The sequence below is a fragment of the Cydia amplana genome, chromosome 23 (genome assembly GCF_948474715.1).
Source record: "Cydia amplana chromosome 23, ilCydAmpl1.1, whole genome shotgun sequence".
In the NCBI taxonomy this organism is placed as follows: domain Eukaryota; kingdom Metazoa; phylum Arthropoda; class Insecta; order Lepidoptera; family Tortricidae; genus Cydia; species Cydia amplana.
In genome coordinates this window covers 10,908,859-10,926,258 of record NC_086091.1, presented here as the reverse complement: position 1 = coordinate 10,926,258, position 17,400 = coordinate 10,908,859, and the positions used below count along the sequence as shown (strand labels likewise).

At 34.4% G+C, this 17,400-nt stretch overlaps 1 protein-coding gene and 1 long non-coding RNA gene across 3 annotated transcripts in view; one reads left to right on the top strand and one right to left on the bottom strand.

The window, feature by feature from the left end:
- Positions 1 to 17,400, top strand: part of LOC134658781 (hemicentin-2) — a 559,330-nt gene that overhangs the window by 399,244 nt on the left and 142,686 nt on the right. The window lies entirely within an intron of this gene.
- Positions 3,432 to 4,493, bottom strand: LOC134658879 (uncharacterized). The gene is made up of 3 exons (XR_010097756.1): positions 4,468 to 4,493; positions 3,926 to 4,050; positions 3,432 to 3,510 (listed from the first exon to the last, which is right to left on the bottom strand). It is a non-coding gene; the product is annotated as an uncharacterized LOC134658879 (long non-coding RNA).

Genomic DNA, 17,400 nt, shown 5'->3' with positions numbered 1-17,400 from the left:
ACATATTATTGCAGGTGACTGTACCTATGAAAAATTCGAGGGTTCAAAAGCATTTCAACCAAAGCATTTATAATAATAACGACTATGGACGCCTGCAACCCCAGGGGTATTGTAACCCCATAACAATAAGGTTGAAATTTGCATTTAGTGACCGAAAAGTCAGGTGAGCGTAATCAAGTAAGTAAATCTGTTTTCATCATATTTTATGAAAAATAATCTCTTTTCTGTTCTTGTGCTATTTTCTTATTATCAATAGGTACTCTTAACTTATATGCTATCTACGCTGCTGCTTCTATACTGTTAACATCTTCCAAAACAACAATAAATATGCAGGTTTATGAATTAATTATTTTATTGTTTGCTATTATGAACAAGTAACAACGCCATCTGTTTCAATTTTTTCCGAATTTAAGTTTCTGGCCGACCGCAGCGACCGCGTATAATGGTAGTTAACTTCTGTAACGTTAGATGGTGCTAAAAGGTAACACAAACTTCACGTGCGGCGCGAAGCGTTTCCATGTGTGCGTGTTAGCGGGGAGGGAAGAACTAGCGGGCGTGGTTTACGAAGCGCCAGACGCGGCTGCAGTAGGCCCTTAATGGTGTAGCCATGGGGGTTCGCGAGGTCTACATTTCACAGAGCCACTAGTATATAGTTATTTATGTGACTGTACATACACTGCTTTCTCTACACACAGTCACACATATTATAAGCTCTGCATGATGTGTTCAGGAACCATTTGATCACACATTCAATAAAACGTAATTTTTACTAAAGTGTCATTCTGAAACTTGCTAAGTATGTAAACAAACCGCCATATTGAAATTGTCTCTGAATGATTAATTTACTAGTGACTTTTGTTTACCTACATAGTTAGCAAGTGCCTACAATGACACTTTAACACCTACTAGTATTAAGTACATCAAATCAAATTCATTTGTTTTTCAGAGATCTTCGAAATTTAAATGTCATTAGGTATACCACTCGTAAAGAGTGATATTTATTTTAGCAAACCTTTGCCAAAATCAATTTAATGTTAAATGTTTTATTGCTTTAACTCGTTTTTATATTATTTTAAAGCGGATTTTCTCTAGAAGCCTTTTAGTTCGATTACAATAAGAAGACCGCTGGACCAACAGACTTAGTTGCGTAAATACTTCAGGAAAAGGTTATATTATATCTTGAATTTAATCATAATCTTGCTATAAGAACAGTACCTGCAGGTTTTCTCTGTGTTATTTTATCTAAAAGTGTGGACTGGACGAAGATGTAGTGACGAAAATTGAGAAAGTATGTTCAGATGTTTTGGACACGTGGAAAGAATGGGTGAAAGAAGGCTGACAAAGAGAGTGTATAAGGGGGAAGTAGAAGGGGGAGTTGGAAGGGGCAGACCTCGGCGGACTTTCTCTGATCAGATCGGGGAAATCATGAAGAAATACCAGGTCAAGAGCGCCCTAAACCGGCGAGCGTGTATGAGGAATGTTATGAAAGTAACGGAAGCGAAAGAGGTATGTCAGGATCGTAGCAAATAGAAACCCGTGGTCTCTGCCTACCCCTCCAAGAAATAGGCGTGATTATATTTATGTATGTATGTATTTTATTTATACTATGCTGTAAGTTTTATTTTTTAAATAATAATAAGCTTAAATAATACTTTCGTCGGCGCAAATTTGATAAAGCTTATAATGAAATAATGAAAATCATAATATATTCGTCACATTTTAATAAACGTCGTTAAATAGCGCTTACATTAATTAAACACGATTGCATAGTTATTTTAAGTTGTAACTGCATATTCATTCATGAATATGGTGCATCCATTCATCCTAGCATCGTTGTCACCATTTCGGCCTGGAAAATAAAATATTCGATTAGATAATTTAAAGTAATGACGATAAACACAAAGAACTCGTACATTGACCTGCCATTTCCTAACTCTATCGCACGCGAATAATTATTTTTCTGTCCCGCTCGCACAGTGGCATTGATGTAATTACTCGCGTGCGATTGAGCCAGGAAATGGCAGGTTAAGGTACTAAATTATTCGTGCTTACCATCCTTACTTTAGAGAAGAGTACGACTTGAGCGGTATTCGGAATTTTCATTTTATAAAAAAATTGATAATTCATATATGTTTTCTAAATAATTACACGATAATAGATAACATAAATAAATGTCTTTACCGAGTTTCGAACCCGGAACCACCTACTTCATATTAGCTATAATTTTATTGTATGTATATACAGTGTGGAAAGATAAGTCGGGCCCTGGAGGGAAAGTACCTTAAATCCTTAAGCTGGCTCATTTTACTTAAAGGAGACATTCCTTTATTTTTAAAAAGAAACAAAACTGCATTCAAAGATTTTCTAAAACTAGCTTGCAACGCCCGGGACTCGAACCAACTAAAATTTTAAAAAAAACAAAAACTCCCTATTTTATTATACTAATCGATAGTATTATTATTCAGGATAAAATTTCTCTAACAAATATTTGGTCTTAAAAATAAAAATGATCGTTAAATCTAACATTAACTTTATTTTACTATCAATTTGTTACACTTAAATTATTTAACTGATAAATTGTTCGAATTGAGCCCCTTCGTTCCGGCTACACAAAACTAGTCGCCGTTGAAATTCATTTCTTGTAGCCTTCAGCAAAGTGTTGTGGTGTATGCCCCTAATAACATTTTCTACCGCAACCCTTGAACGGTTTCATAGCAAGTTTCATAAATAACATTTTTGTACATGACCCCATAAAAAGAAGTCCATGGGCGGCAGGTCTGGACTTCTTGCAGGCCATCTAATTGTCTCGTTTGGACCTATCCAGGCATTGAAATTTTCATTGAGGTAAGCCCTGGCAATTCTGCTGTTGTGGGCAGGTGCACCATCTTGTAACAAATTGATAGTAAAATAAAGTTAATGTTAGAATTAATGATCATTTTTATTTTTAAGACCAAATGTTTGTTAGAGAAATTGTATCCTGAATACTATCGATTAGTGTAATAAAATAGGGAGTTTTTGTTTTTTTTTTTAATTTTAGTTGGTTCGAGTCCCGGGCGAGGCAAGCGAGTTTTAGAAAATCTTTGAATGCAGTTTTGTTTCTTTTTAAAAATAAAGGAATGTCTCCTTTAAGTAAAATGAGCCAGCTTAAGGATTTACGGTACTTTCCCTCCAGGGCCCGACTTTTCTTTCCACACTGTATATACAATTATTATAAATTCGTAAAAAACCTACACCTATAGGCAATTATTATAAACTATAGCGACCCGCCCCGGCTTCGCGGGTTCACAAATTATACATAAACCTTCCTCTTGAATCACTCTATCTATTAAAAAAACCGGATCAAAATCCGTTGCGTAGTTTTAAAGATCTAAGCATACATAGGGACAGACAGCGGGAAGCGACTTTGTTTTATACTATGTAGTGATTTGTAAAATAAATCTGTATTTCCTTACTCCCTTCTTTACGGAATCTTTAGCCGCTTTACTTAAATCTTCGGCGCTACGAGCTAATCTGTAAAAATAACAAGTAAAAAAATATTAAAAATAACAATTTTACAACGCCTAAAACATGTCCATAAACGACAATGAAACACAATTGGGTATGTTTTATTATAGAGGGTAGATCTAAATAGAACGCTCTCTGTATATGAAGAAAAGTCCGTCAACAATTAAATACTAAGAGAGCACGTGCATATAACCATCCTGTTTCTTTTTAATTACGTGTTCTGGGTCCTTAGACACCAATATACAACATGTATAACAAACAAATTATTTATAAATACTAAAATACATAAAAAAACACCCATCATCACACAAATAAATGCTCTTACCGATATTTGAACCCATAACCATCGGCTTTACAGGCAGGGTCACTACCAATTAGACCAGAAAGGTCGTCAAAATAATAACTTAATGTAAAAACTCACGGTTTAAGAGTCATCTTTGTGATATCAATGTCAGGTGTCTGAGCATTCCTAGCCTCATCGTCGGCCGGCATCGGCATTGCGAAGGCCCCGATCAGGAAAATGAATAGGAAAAATAGTTGAAACCGCTGAAAACATTAAAAAAAACAATGGTGTTCAACTTCACATAGGTATTTAACAATACAATTTATTGCACAATTAAATTAAACATTAGAAACCTGCGCACTATCATTTTAGAAAAGAGCTGATACTCTTCAAAAAGGTCTACATCTAAAACGTTAAAATAGAGGTACTTAACAGAATCGGCAGTCTTATCGTTGTCGTATATAAAAATAATGCAATAATAAATCGAAGGCAATTTTATCACAAAAATAATTCGATAAATTATAAAAAAATCCTTATATTTATCTCACTCGTTAATTATGGCAAATAAAATGCCACTTCCGTTTACGTCAAAAAATTTGATAAAATAATATTATATATCTCGTAGATATTTAATTAATCCATTAAAAGTATTTTTTTTTAGTTCGTAAGTTAATACTTACCATTTTCTTCTTGTCACTTAGACTGCATTTATTAGTTTACTTTTCTGATTTATATACTAGTATAACCTTGCACGTGTTTAGCAGGGTAAATGCATGTATAGTAAAATTATTATGAATAAATGAATGAATGAATGATGCTTTATTACTTCTTATTATTATTCAAAATGAAAATTAATTTAAATTATTATGTTACCGAATACTTATTTTTTGTTTCTATTCACGTCAATAATCGTATTATAAAAAAAGGATATTTGTGCTTTACTGTTAAAAAAATTATAACAATATTTCGTACCTACACCTGTGATAGTGATGATGATAGTATACCTGTGATAGTAGTGGGTAATATTAACCTAAATAAAATCCAAATGATGAGCAAATAATCTACTTGATGAAATGAATTAATTTGTCTTATGACAAATCGACCTATTATTCTTAGATAATACATAAATGAATTTCATATTATAAGTCAACAAAAAAAAATTAAAACTCATTTCCTGATAATGTCATCTACCCCATTTTTAATTACTGTTTTTAATATTATTATCACTAGAATGTTATTATTTTAACGTAATTAACTTATTTAATTAAACAAAATTGATTCACTACGGAAGTTTATGGTAAAATCTATTATTAATTTATTACCTATGGACAGTTTTTTGTAATTTTTTTCCATAATATAAAAATACAACCTACGCCATCAATTATCTTGAATAATTTTATTATTTAACTCAATATTAAATATTTTAAAGGGAGTAGGTATTCATTATGTGAGTAAGATATTTATGAATAGTGGTTAAGTATTTAAATCTTATTTAGATATTCATCTTTTATAAAAAATGGAGTTAAAATCATATTTTTATTCAATTTTTTAATTCTACGCTGTTTGTTACATAATACATATACCTACCCATTTATTTTATGTGTTGGTTGATTTATCGTCGGTTTAGCTATTATTTTTATCGCCATGTCTAATATCAATTTCAATTTCAATATATATAAATGATTCAGAATGCATGGGGCCATAAAATTGTTAGTATTACAAGTATTAACCGAAATAAATGTCATATATATGAAGAAAAAAATTACCAAGGTCTCCTGTATCCAATGTTTAGGTTTATATTTGAAATAACATTCATTAAAATATTTTCGTAGAAAGGAATTTCATAATTTGTTCTTAGAGTATTAAGAACTAGTGCCTACATGCTACAAATATATGAAAAAGGTAAAAAAAATACTAATTAACATTATAATAGGTAATATAAAAATCCAAATTAAACTAAGTAGAAAGTCAAATTCAATGGATATTCCAACTCTCTGTCTCTCTTATAAGTCTAGACCTAACTTTGCACAAATATAGCAGTAAAATGAATTTTTGAAAAATCGTAGCCCTACCTTAGCTCATAATACGTTTGCCAAAAATTGAATTAGCAATCTTGTGGCCTTTTTCTAGTAACATCATCGATTTGAAACTTGATTTCTTGACTTTCGCTCGATAGATAAAAATCACAAACAAAATAGGCCTAAAACATCTTAACAACTTACAAATATTTTCAAAAGAAAACCAAAATAAAAGTAAGATGTTAAAGTGAACAAAAGAACATATTTTATTTCGAAAAGAATACGTTACTTACATTTTCTTCTGCGATGAAAATTTATTAGCTGTACAGTGTACACACGCAATGATTGTTAGATTTTTACTTTATTTTATTTTGAAAAGAAATTCAGTATTTAACCATTAATTTTCTAGTTAATATTCTGTGAAATCTTTAAGTAGGTACCTACTAATAAATATTGAGTTTCGATATTTAAGTACCTACTCAATCTTTTTAACACAACGAGCTTGACTTTAAAATTAAGCATTTGAATTCTTTCAAACGCAAATCGAAATAGCCAGAACATCGTAAAACGATAATAGGTAAAACGCAATCTTCAAAAGTGGTGCAAATAAATTACTTTATTACGTTTTCGTGAATTAGATGTTATCCAACTTCATGAAGGTTTATTATTCGTTGGTATTCTGTGTTTTTTTTTTTGCTTTTATTTATATAAGTAGGTATGGGACACAAAATCGACCCAGCCCTACAGAAAGCCCTATAACTCATTAAGTACTAGACGACGATATTATGTTTAACAGATAGATAAAAAAAACCGGCCAAGTGCGAGTCGGACTCGCGCACGGAGGGTTCCGCACCATCAACAAAAAAACAAGCAAAAAAATGGTCACCCATCCAAGTACTGACCCCGCCCGACGTTGCTTAACTTCGGTCAAAAATCACGTTAGTTGTATGGGAACCCCACTTAAATCTTTATTTTATTCTGTTTTTAGTATTTGTTGTTATAGCGGTAACAGAAATACATCATCTGTGAAAATTTCAACTGTCTAGCTATCACGGTTCGTGAGATACAGCCTGGTGACAGACGGACGAACGGACGGACGGACGGACAGCGGAGTCTTAGTAATAGGGTCCCGTTTTTACCCTTTGGGTACGGAACCCTAAAAACAGAAAAAAATCATAACTCACGTACCATTTGTGATGAACACACAAATATAAATGTCCTTACCGGGATTTGAACCCGAAACCCGGGATGTTCTCCGATATCACGAAGGCCGCTATATTTTTATTGACGACGACTTAGAAAAACGGAAAAGCAATCCAGACAGCAAAAAGAGGGTTAGAACGCAACGCCGGCATGGAACGGGTTAACGAAGCGATTGCTGTTAGGTTGTCGTTAACTGAAGTGTCTCGTTACTTATCGTAATGATCGATCCGTTGTGTACGATACATTGAAACTCATTTACATAGTACGACTTGTGTTAAGGCGCCTGTTCAAATAAAATAGCACAATCGTTTTATGGTAGTACATATGTCGCAGGGAAATGATCAAAACAGAGATTTGAACAAATCTCTAAAGGGATATATATGATCATATCACGCAGGATGTTAAAATGGCGAATCCATATCATCATTTCCCTAGAAAAATTTAGTCATTGACCAAATCACTGACTCTGTTTATTGAAAAGACAAAATCGGCCAATAAATGCGAAACGCTTTTTCATTTCACCAGATTTGTTTAGGAATTTGACAAAATCCCTAACCACGACAGTAAGTTGACGAAACGAACTCAAAAAGTAAACAAATCTAGTGAAATTAAAAAGCGTTTCGCGTTTATTGGCCGATTTCGTCTTTTCACTAAACAGAGTCAGTGATTTGGTCAAATGACTGAATTTTTCTAGGGAAATGATGATATGGAATCGCTATTTTAACATCCTGCGTGATTTGATCATATCCCTTAGAGATTTGTTCAAATCTCTGTTTTGATCATTTCCCTGCGATACATTCATTTCAAGACGTTATACCTACTACTGTTGTCAGAATTTTCTTAAGCGGGTTACGCTATTAGGTTGTCGTTAACTCAAGTATCTCGTTACTTATCTTAATGATTCGATCCGTTGTGCAGGATACATTGAAAATATGATTTATATCGTACGACTGTTTTTGAGAAAATGTACACTGGAGTATGAGCGCCTATCCAAATAAAACAGCAAATATTTTATGTATTTTATTAAGTACAATTACCTTATTTATATATCATCAAGCGCTTGTCAAAATGATTAATATTAACAAAGGGTTAAACTAACTCAATGAACATATAGGAAGAAATAGGAAGTATTTCACACGTCAATTTATATCTGGTGTATCAGCGCCTGGTCAAATAAAATAGCAACAGTATTATCAAAGAAAATGTATCAGAATTATCCGTTAGGCGTCTAAAGGTAATGTTTACGCGGCACTTTTACAGGCGGGATACATTTTTTCAGTACTTGAGACTCAAATAAGAAAAACGGGATATCTAAGTACCAGAGTCGTTAACTTTTATTGTATTGTCCACAGACGTGACCATTTTCTAAAACGTGTTTCACCCACCTTTACTCTCACGTTTATTCACGAGTTTCATGTTTTGGTTCAACAAAAATCAACTAAAATTACAAAGTAGCGTCTCGAATCTCTCCATGAAATAATAACAATCGTATCGGCTTCGTGCCGTGTGCTATAAAAGAAAATTTCCCATAATGAGATGCCCCCAGACGCGCTAAGTGCACTAGGAAATAATTATGTCACCAAGACTCGATCTGAAGACCATTTGCATACAGACTACGCCATTATTAATTCAAATCGATGCAGACATGTTGACAGAATGACAGGTTATGTGACTACGATAAACAGGGTTATGATTTTAGCAGTTTATGTATTTATGAATATGGTTGTGTTGATATGTTATGTTTGGTGTGAAATCAATGTTGATTCATACGATCTAATCGTCTATCCGTGTGTTAAAGGCTACGTTTTCAAACGACTTTCTACGCTAAAGGTGACACTACAAAAGAGGTAGGTTTATTTGTCAACAAAGAAATATTATTAGAAGTAAATAATATAATTCATTGTAAACATAATTATATTATGTACCTATAAGTACAATTTTGACTTGGAAACTAGTGTCCCATTCAAAATGTAAGTACCGATGTGTATATTTATTATTAACCTTTGATCAACATGGATAGTTATTTAGGAAACTGGGTTACGATAAAATAAAAGCACCTTTTTATATTTTCGTGTACATATTATATAAACGGGCTTTCTACTGAACATGTAATATGTTTCCTTCAAGACTTTATAAAGATTAAAAATATTCTTCATAAAATCGTTGCATTGATTCACAAAGAAGCGCATGGTAACCACATAGTGTCGTTGGCGGCCCGCCATATCTCCACTCCGCTAATGCGCCTTTGGGCCATGTTTATCGATACCCTGAGTTATGACTCGGCTATACTAGTGTTGGGAAAACAGTCTTCTTGAGACAACAAGAATCAGGAACTTAGGTAATTTTTATCGAGGTCAGATTGACTTCACTGGCTCAGTCACCCAAAAAGAATCTTGGCCTCTTATATAAGTCACGACTTGTGTCTATTTTCATATACACTATTTACAATCCTGCACCAAACAAACTGTTTCTGTTTAGCCCAATGGGTGGCTGGTAGAGAATGCCTCGAGGCGTTAAGTCCACCATTTGTACTCTTTTTGTGACACATTTGTGCAATAAAGTTTAAATAAATAAATAAATAAGAAAGCCACTGCCCTGTACTACGCGGCGGATAGGTCTTTTAGGGCTTCGTTACTCCATCGGTATCTAAAACAGTATTTATCAGATACACTCTTGAGAATATTATACTGATGACTGAGTTTTCATATCAGTTTTATCATATGGGTTTTATTATTATTAATCAATTAGGGACGATTCTCAAGACATTAGGTACAAAGATTTTGCATTAACATTAGCTTGCATCTAGCATGTACTTTTCAGAACAGAAAATATAGATAAATAGTAAGAACTCTAAGAAGATGGGCCAAAAACTATTTATTACAAATCAGGCGCAAGTTATGATTCTGCTTTTACAGACTAAACTGAAATCTTCAATAAACCAAATACAGGTACACCAAGTTACTCCGTGAATAAATAGCGCCGAAGAAAAGCTTAGGTACATTGATCCATCGCCCTGTTCGCAACGAACGGTAGAAATATTTTCCGAAAATAATAATTTATGTTACTGCTTTTGATAGCAACGGTTTAAATTTAAAGAAATTACTGGGGTTTGTACGGAGTTATATTTTATAGGTTTATCGGGCTAGGAGTTTGGAACGATATATTTATATGTTAAAAGTGGCCTTTATCTGAAGATTTCAGTTAATTTCAAAGGAAAACTTTTTGATTTTTAAATGCGCTAATATTATTTACGTAATTCATACTCAATAAAAGATTTTAAATTTAAAACATGACGAATGAAAAGTTAGGGAGAATAAATACATTTAAGTTCAAGCGCCGTATCAAAAAAAATAACAAAAGTTACTTCTGCTGAAATATCTTTGCTATTATATTTAATCAGGCGCTTAAATAAAACTTCAAGAAATTCTTCAAAACACTAAAACTGGAATATTTTCACGCTCAGCCCCCTCTCTAGTTGGCAACGACACAAAACGTCAGCGGCAGGCGTGGCGGTATCTTACTGCATTGTGTGCTATCTGCAGATTGCGAGCTGCTCTACGGAATTTGGCTAATCTGTGGCATTGTTCCTACACTATAAATACAGTTTAAATAGAAAATTCAAGTTGCACTGCACTGCTGCCGCAAATTTCAACAATCTGGGCAGCAAAATCAATTTTAATGCGACATTTTGTGATAAATTTTATGCTTACTGCAATAATGCAATCAACAGCATTACTACAGCTGCAAGATCACGCTGCAATATTGCTGCAGTAATGCTGGTACATTCTTAAATTGAACGACTGATTGAACTGAACTTGTTGCAACTAAAATCCAATGCATCATTAATTCGTTTTTATAATTTATTCTAATTTTTTTTTTCTTCACAGGTAAGTTGCTATAGCAGAGCAAATTTGACACGATTTTTAAGAAAGGATAAGTATAAGGAGTTAGGTACCTAGGATTGCTAGTAAAGTACAAATAGAAATTTAGAAAGCTTGTATTATTATATTATAAAAAATACTAGTTTTAGATTTCCGTATTAAACTTTTTGATATCAATACCTGTATTCATAAAACTTGGCAACCTCTTACAAACCTACATAATTATGTTATAGTCAAAGGACTGTCTCATTTCAAACATACACAGAGAGAATCATACTGTCTTTGTCTTACACTAGTACTAGCACCCAAAAGAAAAGGATGAGTATAGTTTTTTTGTTCCTATTTACTGACAAATTGGTTTGACCAACCATAACACCTTTGCTTTAGCAATTAGTGTGACTCGTAATTAACCATACTTTGTATGGGTTATTTCGACTCCCTTCCGCAGTGAACGTGTTAAATCTTGTCTCTAACATAAATGTCAGAATGACGTATAGACAATTGAGTATCAACGGTTTGTTAGATTTGACAGACGAATAAGAATAACGCCATAAATCCCAAAATTTTCAAATTATCTATTTTTAATTACACAATTTAAACCGATACCCCCAACAAATTAGAAAAGAAAAATTATCTCAACGACGATTCGAAAACGCCCAAAGAAAATTAGTTTTTGAAATATCTCGTCGTTATTTTTAATGGCGTCCTATTAGACGATTAATTTGGGGTAAAGGAGACGGTTTCTGACCACTTTATTATTATTGCGAATGCCAGTTTCCCGCTTAGGGGGTGGAAGGTTATTATGGTGTTTTTTCTAACTTTATTTTGTAATCCGATATTAACGTAATTGAATAATTTTGTTTAAGTATAGAAATTGTGAAAGAATAATTGAGGGGTAAATATCAATATAATAACATTAAGTAATAAATAAATAAATATTATGTGACAATCTTAGAATTCTTAGACACGAATCAAATTTAACAAGGAATAAATTAAACAAGGCTTGTATTCAATTTTCGTGGTAATCACACAAATAGGTACTTAAAAAAATTCTTACTGGAATTCGAACCTGGGAGCTCTAGCTTCGAAGGCAGGATCACCACTGACTAGGCTAGGAGCGTTATTAAACATTTAGGTAATCCCTACTATAACCCCTACTAATATTATAAATGCGAAAGTGACTCTGTATGTCCGTCTGTCTCTTAACGCTTAAATTGCTAAACAGATTAAGGTGAAATTTGGTATGGATATAATTTGAGGGCCAGAAAATCACATAGGATAGATGTTATCAATCATCATTCCACGCAGACAAAGTCGCGGGCAGAAGCCAGTATCTAAATAACAGGACTCTTTTTTGTAAAAAGGTATAACAAAGAAAAATATAATACATAATTTTTATTTACATTCATTCGCTAGTTCCCGAAAAAAAGGTAAAACCTAAAGAAAGTAAAAAGTTCCAAATTTACAAACATCAACAAAGAAAAAAGTTATTTTTATACAAAAAGTAAACCAATATCCATTCAACACTGACACATGTCACAAAATCAATTGCACTGTCAGACAGGAAGTGTCATCTGCACGCGTGTCAAGCGAGATATTGAACTATTTCCGGTATGTATTGCTTGGATGGTTTCCTTTTGAGAAACATTTGCGGTATTCGGAGTTTAAAAATATAAACTAGATTTGAATTTGATATTCAGAGTGCATCTCAAACGTTTATTTATAATGTCCGATGAATACGTCAAGGAATAATGCTATGTTTGTTATTTTATTTTTTATGTATTTTATAAAAGTAGGCAATTAGGCATGTATGTTTATACAGAAAAACCTTATTCGCATCTGAATATTTTTGTTACAAAATTGCCTCGTAAACAGTTTCATTGCATGTATGTTGATATACCTATTTCCTTTGTCACACATGATATGTAGATTTTACGCTTGAAAATTGATATAAAACACTACTTTTCGCTGAAAATATCACGAAAAACAGTTCAACTAACAAAAACAGAGACCTATATGAAAGTTATGAAACCAGAGCTCACTCAATTAAGCAAAACCAACACAATTAGTGCCTGTTCATTATTACTAAAAACGCTAAATAAACTAAAATGGCCGCCGGCCGACATAAAATACACAAAATGTGCTAATTTAAGCAAAATAATCGCGGCACTATCAACGGACAACAACTGGTGCAGCTACCCTACATAGATGTTTAAAAACCGGAAGTGACTTGATTTTATTTTTTATTATTTATATTATATTCCATATCATATTAAGTACTTCACCTGCGTCAGCTTCGTCACTTAAGCTGCGTCTTAAGTAAGCGAACAACTCGCGAACGCGAAGCGAAGCGGCGCGGCGCGGCTCGGCGGGCCCACGGCGTTCGCGTTCACAACGAGATCGCTCACATCCGCGCCGCATCGTTTCGCTTCGCGTTCGCGTGCTGTTCGCCTACGTAGTACGCTGCATAATACTATTACTTATTCTGGAACGCTGCGTCAGCTAAGTACCTATAAAGTTTTAAAGGTTTGTAATCAGAAATATTCGGCTATCGGTCTGTCTACTAGAAGGATTATAGAATCACTTTACGGTTTACTTTTTATGATATAGAAGAGAAACGAGCAGACGAATTGCCTGATGGTAAGCAAACTCCACCGCCCATGGACATGGATCGATACGACCTTCAAACCTCCCAGAAAAGAGCGTACACACTCACATATGCTGGCAACACACGTGACAGGCATTTGAATATTCGTTTGCCTTCTATTTCGTAAAAAACAAGTTACTTTCTTTCAAAAATATGTTTCGACACTTAACTTGATTTTTGTTGGCTTTACTTTTAATATCTGGGAGAACGAGCTTTGCTCGGAAAACATATGAGGAGTGTCTTTTCAAAAGGGTTTATTTTTTCTGGGAATCTATTTCTAAATTGGACAAGTTTTCTTGAGCAAGGTTCTCTCTAGAAGTACCGCTAAGAAAAAAATAAACCCTTTTGAAAAGACACTCCTCATATAAAAACTCAAAAATGCGCGTTTTCCCAGAGATTTATAAGACCTAACTAGATCAATTTTTCGCCCCCGAAAACCCCCATGTAGTAAATTTCATCGAAATCGTTAGAGCCGTTTCCGAGATCCCCGAAATATATATATTTATATAAATAAATAAACAAGAATTGCTCGTTTAAAAGTATACGATTTCAAAGCAAGCCACATCCAGCGCTGTATAGGAGCACCCTGTATTCAAATGCGATGCTATCGCCCGCGCTCAGCTGCGCTGTAATAAAACACATTTGCAACACCCCGTACAACCGCCTCTATGTTCTATGTTTAATGTGCTATTTATGTTGACAATTTATATAATTATTGTTGGACATGTTTTATTTATTGCTGAGTAAAATGTGTGTTTTTAAAGGACCAAGTATATAGAGGGAAAAATAGGAAGGAAAATATGTTTAAAAAAAATTAGGAAATAAACATAATAAAACTAATTCTAAACTCTAAACTCCGTTGCTGTCGCTAGTGTGCTCGCAAGGGGCTGACGTAAAGGGGCCCACTGATTAACAGTCCGCCGGACGGTATCGGCCTGTCAGTTAGAACAAAAAGTTGACAGCTCCGAACAACTGACAGGCTGATATCGTCTGCCGGACTGATAATCAGTGGGCCCCTTAACCAATCTTGTTTGTAAAAATTCGCGAACATTGCGGGCATGTTAGCACACCATTCGTATAATTATATTGGATATATCCATGTATATATCAAATTAATTGAAAAAGTTAATAGTTCATTCGATCCATCTTAAAATGTGGCAATAAAAGTGGCATCTGAATCTCTTTTTCCGTACCTACAATCCCTTTTTCTTTAGCATAATACGACATCTATTGGGATATATTAGGATTTATTATAAAATCAAAATTATAATATTTAAAACATTCGCGTTTTGAACACATGGGTTAATCAACTTTTTCTTGTCACACGTTGCTATGGTTACGGTCTCCTGAGTCACTCTTACAATTCTAGGTTTTTCATAAGTAAATGAACCAAACTTGCATTTTATGGTAGTTATAAGACCTTTCCATAATGGGACATCTACTGAGCATGTTAGTAGAACATGGTACAGCAGTTCTTCTAACAATCTATGCTATAGGTACTATTGTCTCCTCGCTGATGGGACAGAATAACAACAAGAAATAGTTGATTGACCCACATATTAACTCCCCGAACCCCTGACAGACAGATAAATGTGAGTGAAAATCCAAATTCTCAAAAAAATTGGAATACTTGCAGCTAAAAGTAAAGTATACATATAACTAAGTATTTTACCTACTTAGATTAGACTAGAATTTCAGCACATTCCAATTGCACTAAGTAAAATTAGTAGGTAAGTAAATATAAGCAGGCGTGGCTCACTCCGCGATTTCGTCGCTTTGCTACAGGTAGCTAAAAGTATATCCGTTCCACACGAATTTTGGGGAAAGCCATAAGCCGCGCGTGGCGCTGTCGCCACATAGCGGCCATATCTGTGCTGATCGTAACAGACGCGTTTTGTTAGAGAGTGAGTCTTCTGTACCTAGTACTATTATTTATTCTGTGGTATAAGCAGTAATTTCTCATTTGGCATCCAGCCATGTCCTAAGCCTCAATGTACGAAATGTGTAACCTAAGTTTAGATTTATTATCAATTAGGACACTTAGGTCTAGGCCTAGGCTTTAATGAATACATTACTATGCTTAGATTTAACAAATAATTAAGTTTTAATATTCCCTTGGTAGTGAGATTAGACGACCGGTCTGGCCTAGTGGGTAGTCATAGTCACCCTGCCCTGTGTAATGTATGCCTATTATAGTTTCCTAGCCCATAATAGTACAAGCTTTGCTTAGTTTGGGGCTAGGTTGATCTGTGTATGATTTTACCCTAATATTTATTTATTTATTACTATAGCGACCCACACCGGCTTTGCACGGGTTAACAAATTATACATAAACCTTCCTCTTGAATCACTCTATCTATTAAAAAAACAGCATTAAAATCCGTTGCGTAGTTTTAAAGTATTCTTTTTGCTGTAAATCTGGCCTCCTCTGAAATTCCTTCAAGTATTTGCCCCTCATGAGTAAAGTTTACCCACCACTGATCTAAGCATACATAGGGATAGACAGACAGCGGGAAGCGACTTTGTTTTATAGTATGTAGTGATTTTAAAATTTGTCATGAAATAAAAATAACCAGTAAGCTAATCGTTCACATTCAGCATCAAAATCCATCTAGGATAGGCGGGCGATGATGATGATGAACAAAACCCCTAACAAACTGACCGACTTGAGCATAGGTACTCCAAGTGTTCAAATTTCTGGCGCCCGTTCTTACGACTTGGGGAACTTTACAACTTTGCACACACAAATTTAATAATGTGGAACCTAGGTAAATGGGACTAAAATATTTTTGAATCATATCACAATGTAATATTTAAAACTTTCGCGTTTTGATCACATATCAACTCACATTATAGACTTTTCATCGGGTAGCTGCACAAATCTCTGTTTTGGCATTTTGAATCTATTATTGTATTTTTGTATGTGGTGCAATAAAGTGTATTTACTTACTTACTTACTTACTTTGCTGGGACATCAGTTAGCCGCGACCACGACCAGTGAAACCTGTGTCGAAACGTCGGGAAATAAAGGTAATAAAATAAATTTCGCGATAGACCCGTCTATAAATGTGAGTTAATATAATCACAATGGTTTTGGAATGCCCGAGACCACGGGGACAGCGCCAGCCTCGAAACGTCGGAAATAACTTTTTAAACTTATAGGCTATCTAGTCCCGTGTTAGTTTATAATGTGTAAAAATCGTGAAAGTTTAAATCGGTGAATAAATCGAACTTACAATACCTATCTAACCTAGTACAATATATTTTTAATAATCTATTCGCTTACCTGTAACGACCAAAGAAACAACATTACAAGCCTTTATTTCACGGGTTTTCTTTACAGAAAGGTCATTAATTACATTTCATAATTATTCATATAAAAAGCAACAGCATAAAACGTGGTCTTCGCATGACATACGCCCGTTGTTTGGAACATTTTTGACCTAGAATTATCGCTCTTAGTTTCCATTTACCCAGGTCTCACTTTGCTTTCTCGGAAGTCGTTACAAGTGCGGGCGGGACGGAAGACTTAATTAAATACTGCAATATCGGAGCAGTAAGCAAAACAGCGAGTTGGTGAGCGAGCAATAACATCGGCCGATTAAGTTACATCACAGTATACTCGTAAGAATAGAAGCGCTGGTCGCCTAGCGGTAAGAGCGTGCGACTTGCAATCCGGAGGTCGCGGGTTCGAACCCCGGCTCGTACCAATGAGTTTTTCGGAACTTATGTACGAAATATCATTTGATATTCACCAGTCGCTTTTCGGTGAAGGAAAACATCGTGAGGAAACCGGACTAATCCCGATACGGGCCTAGTTTACCCTCTGGGTTGGAAGGTCAGATGGCAGTCGCTTTCGTAAAA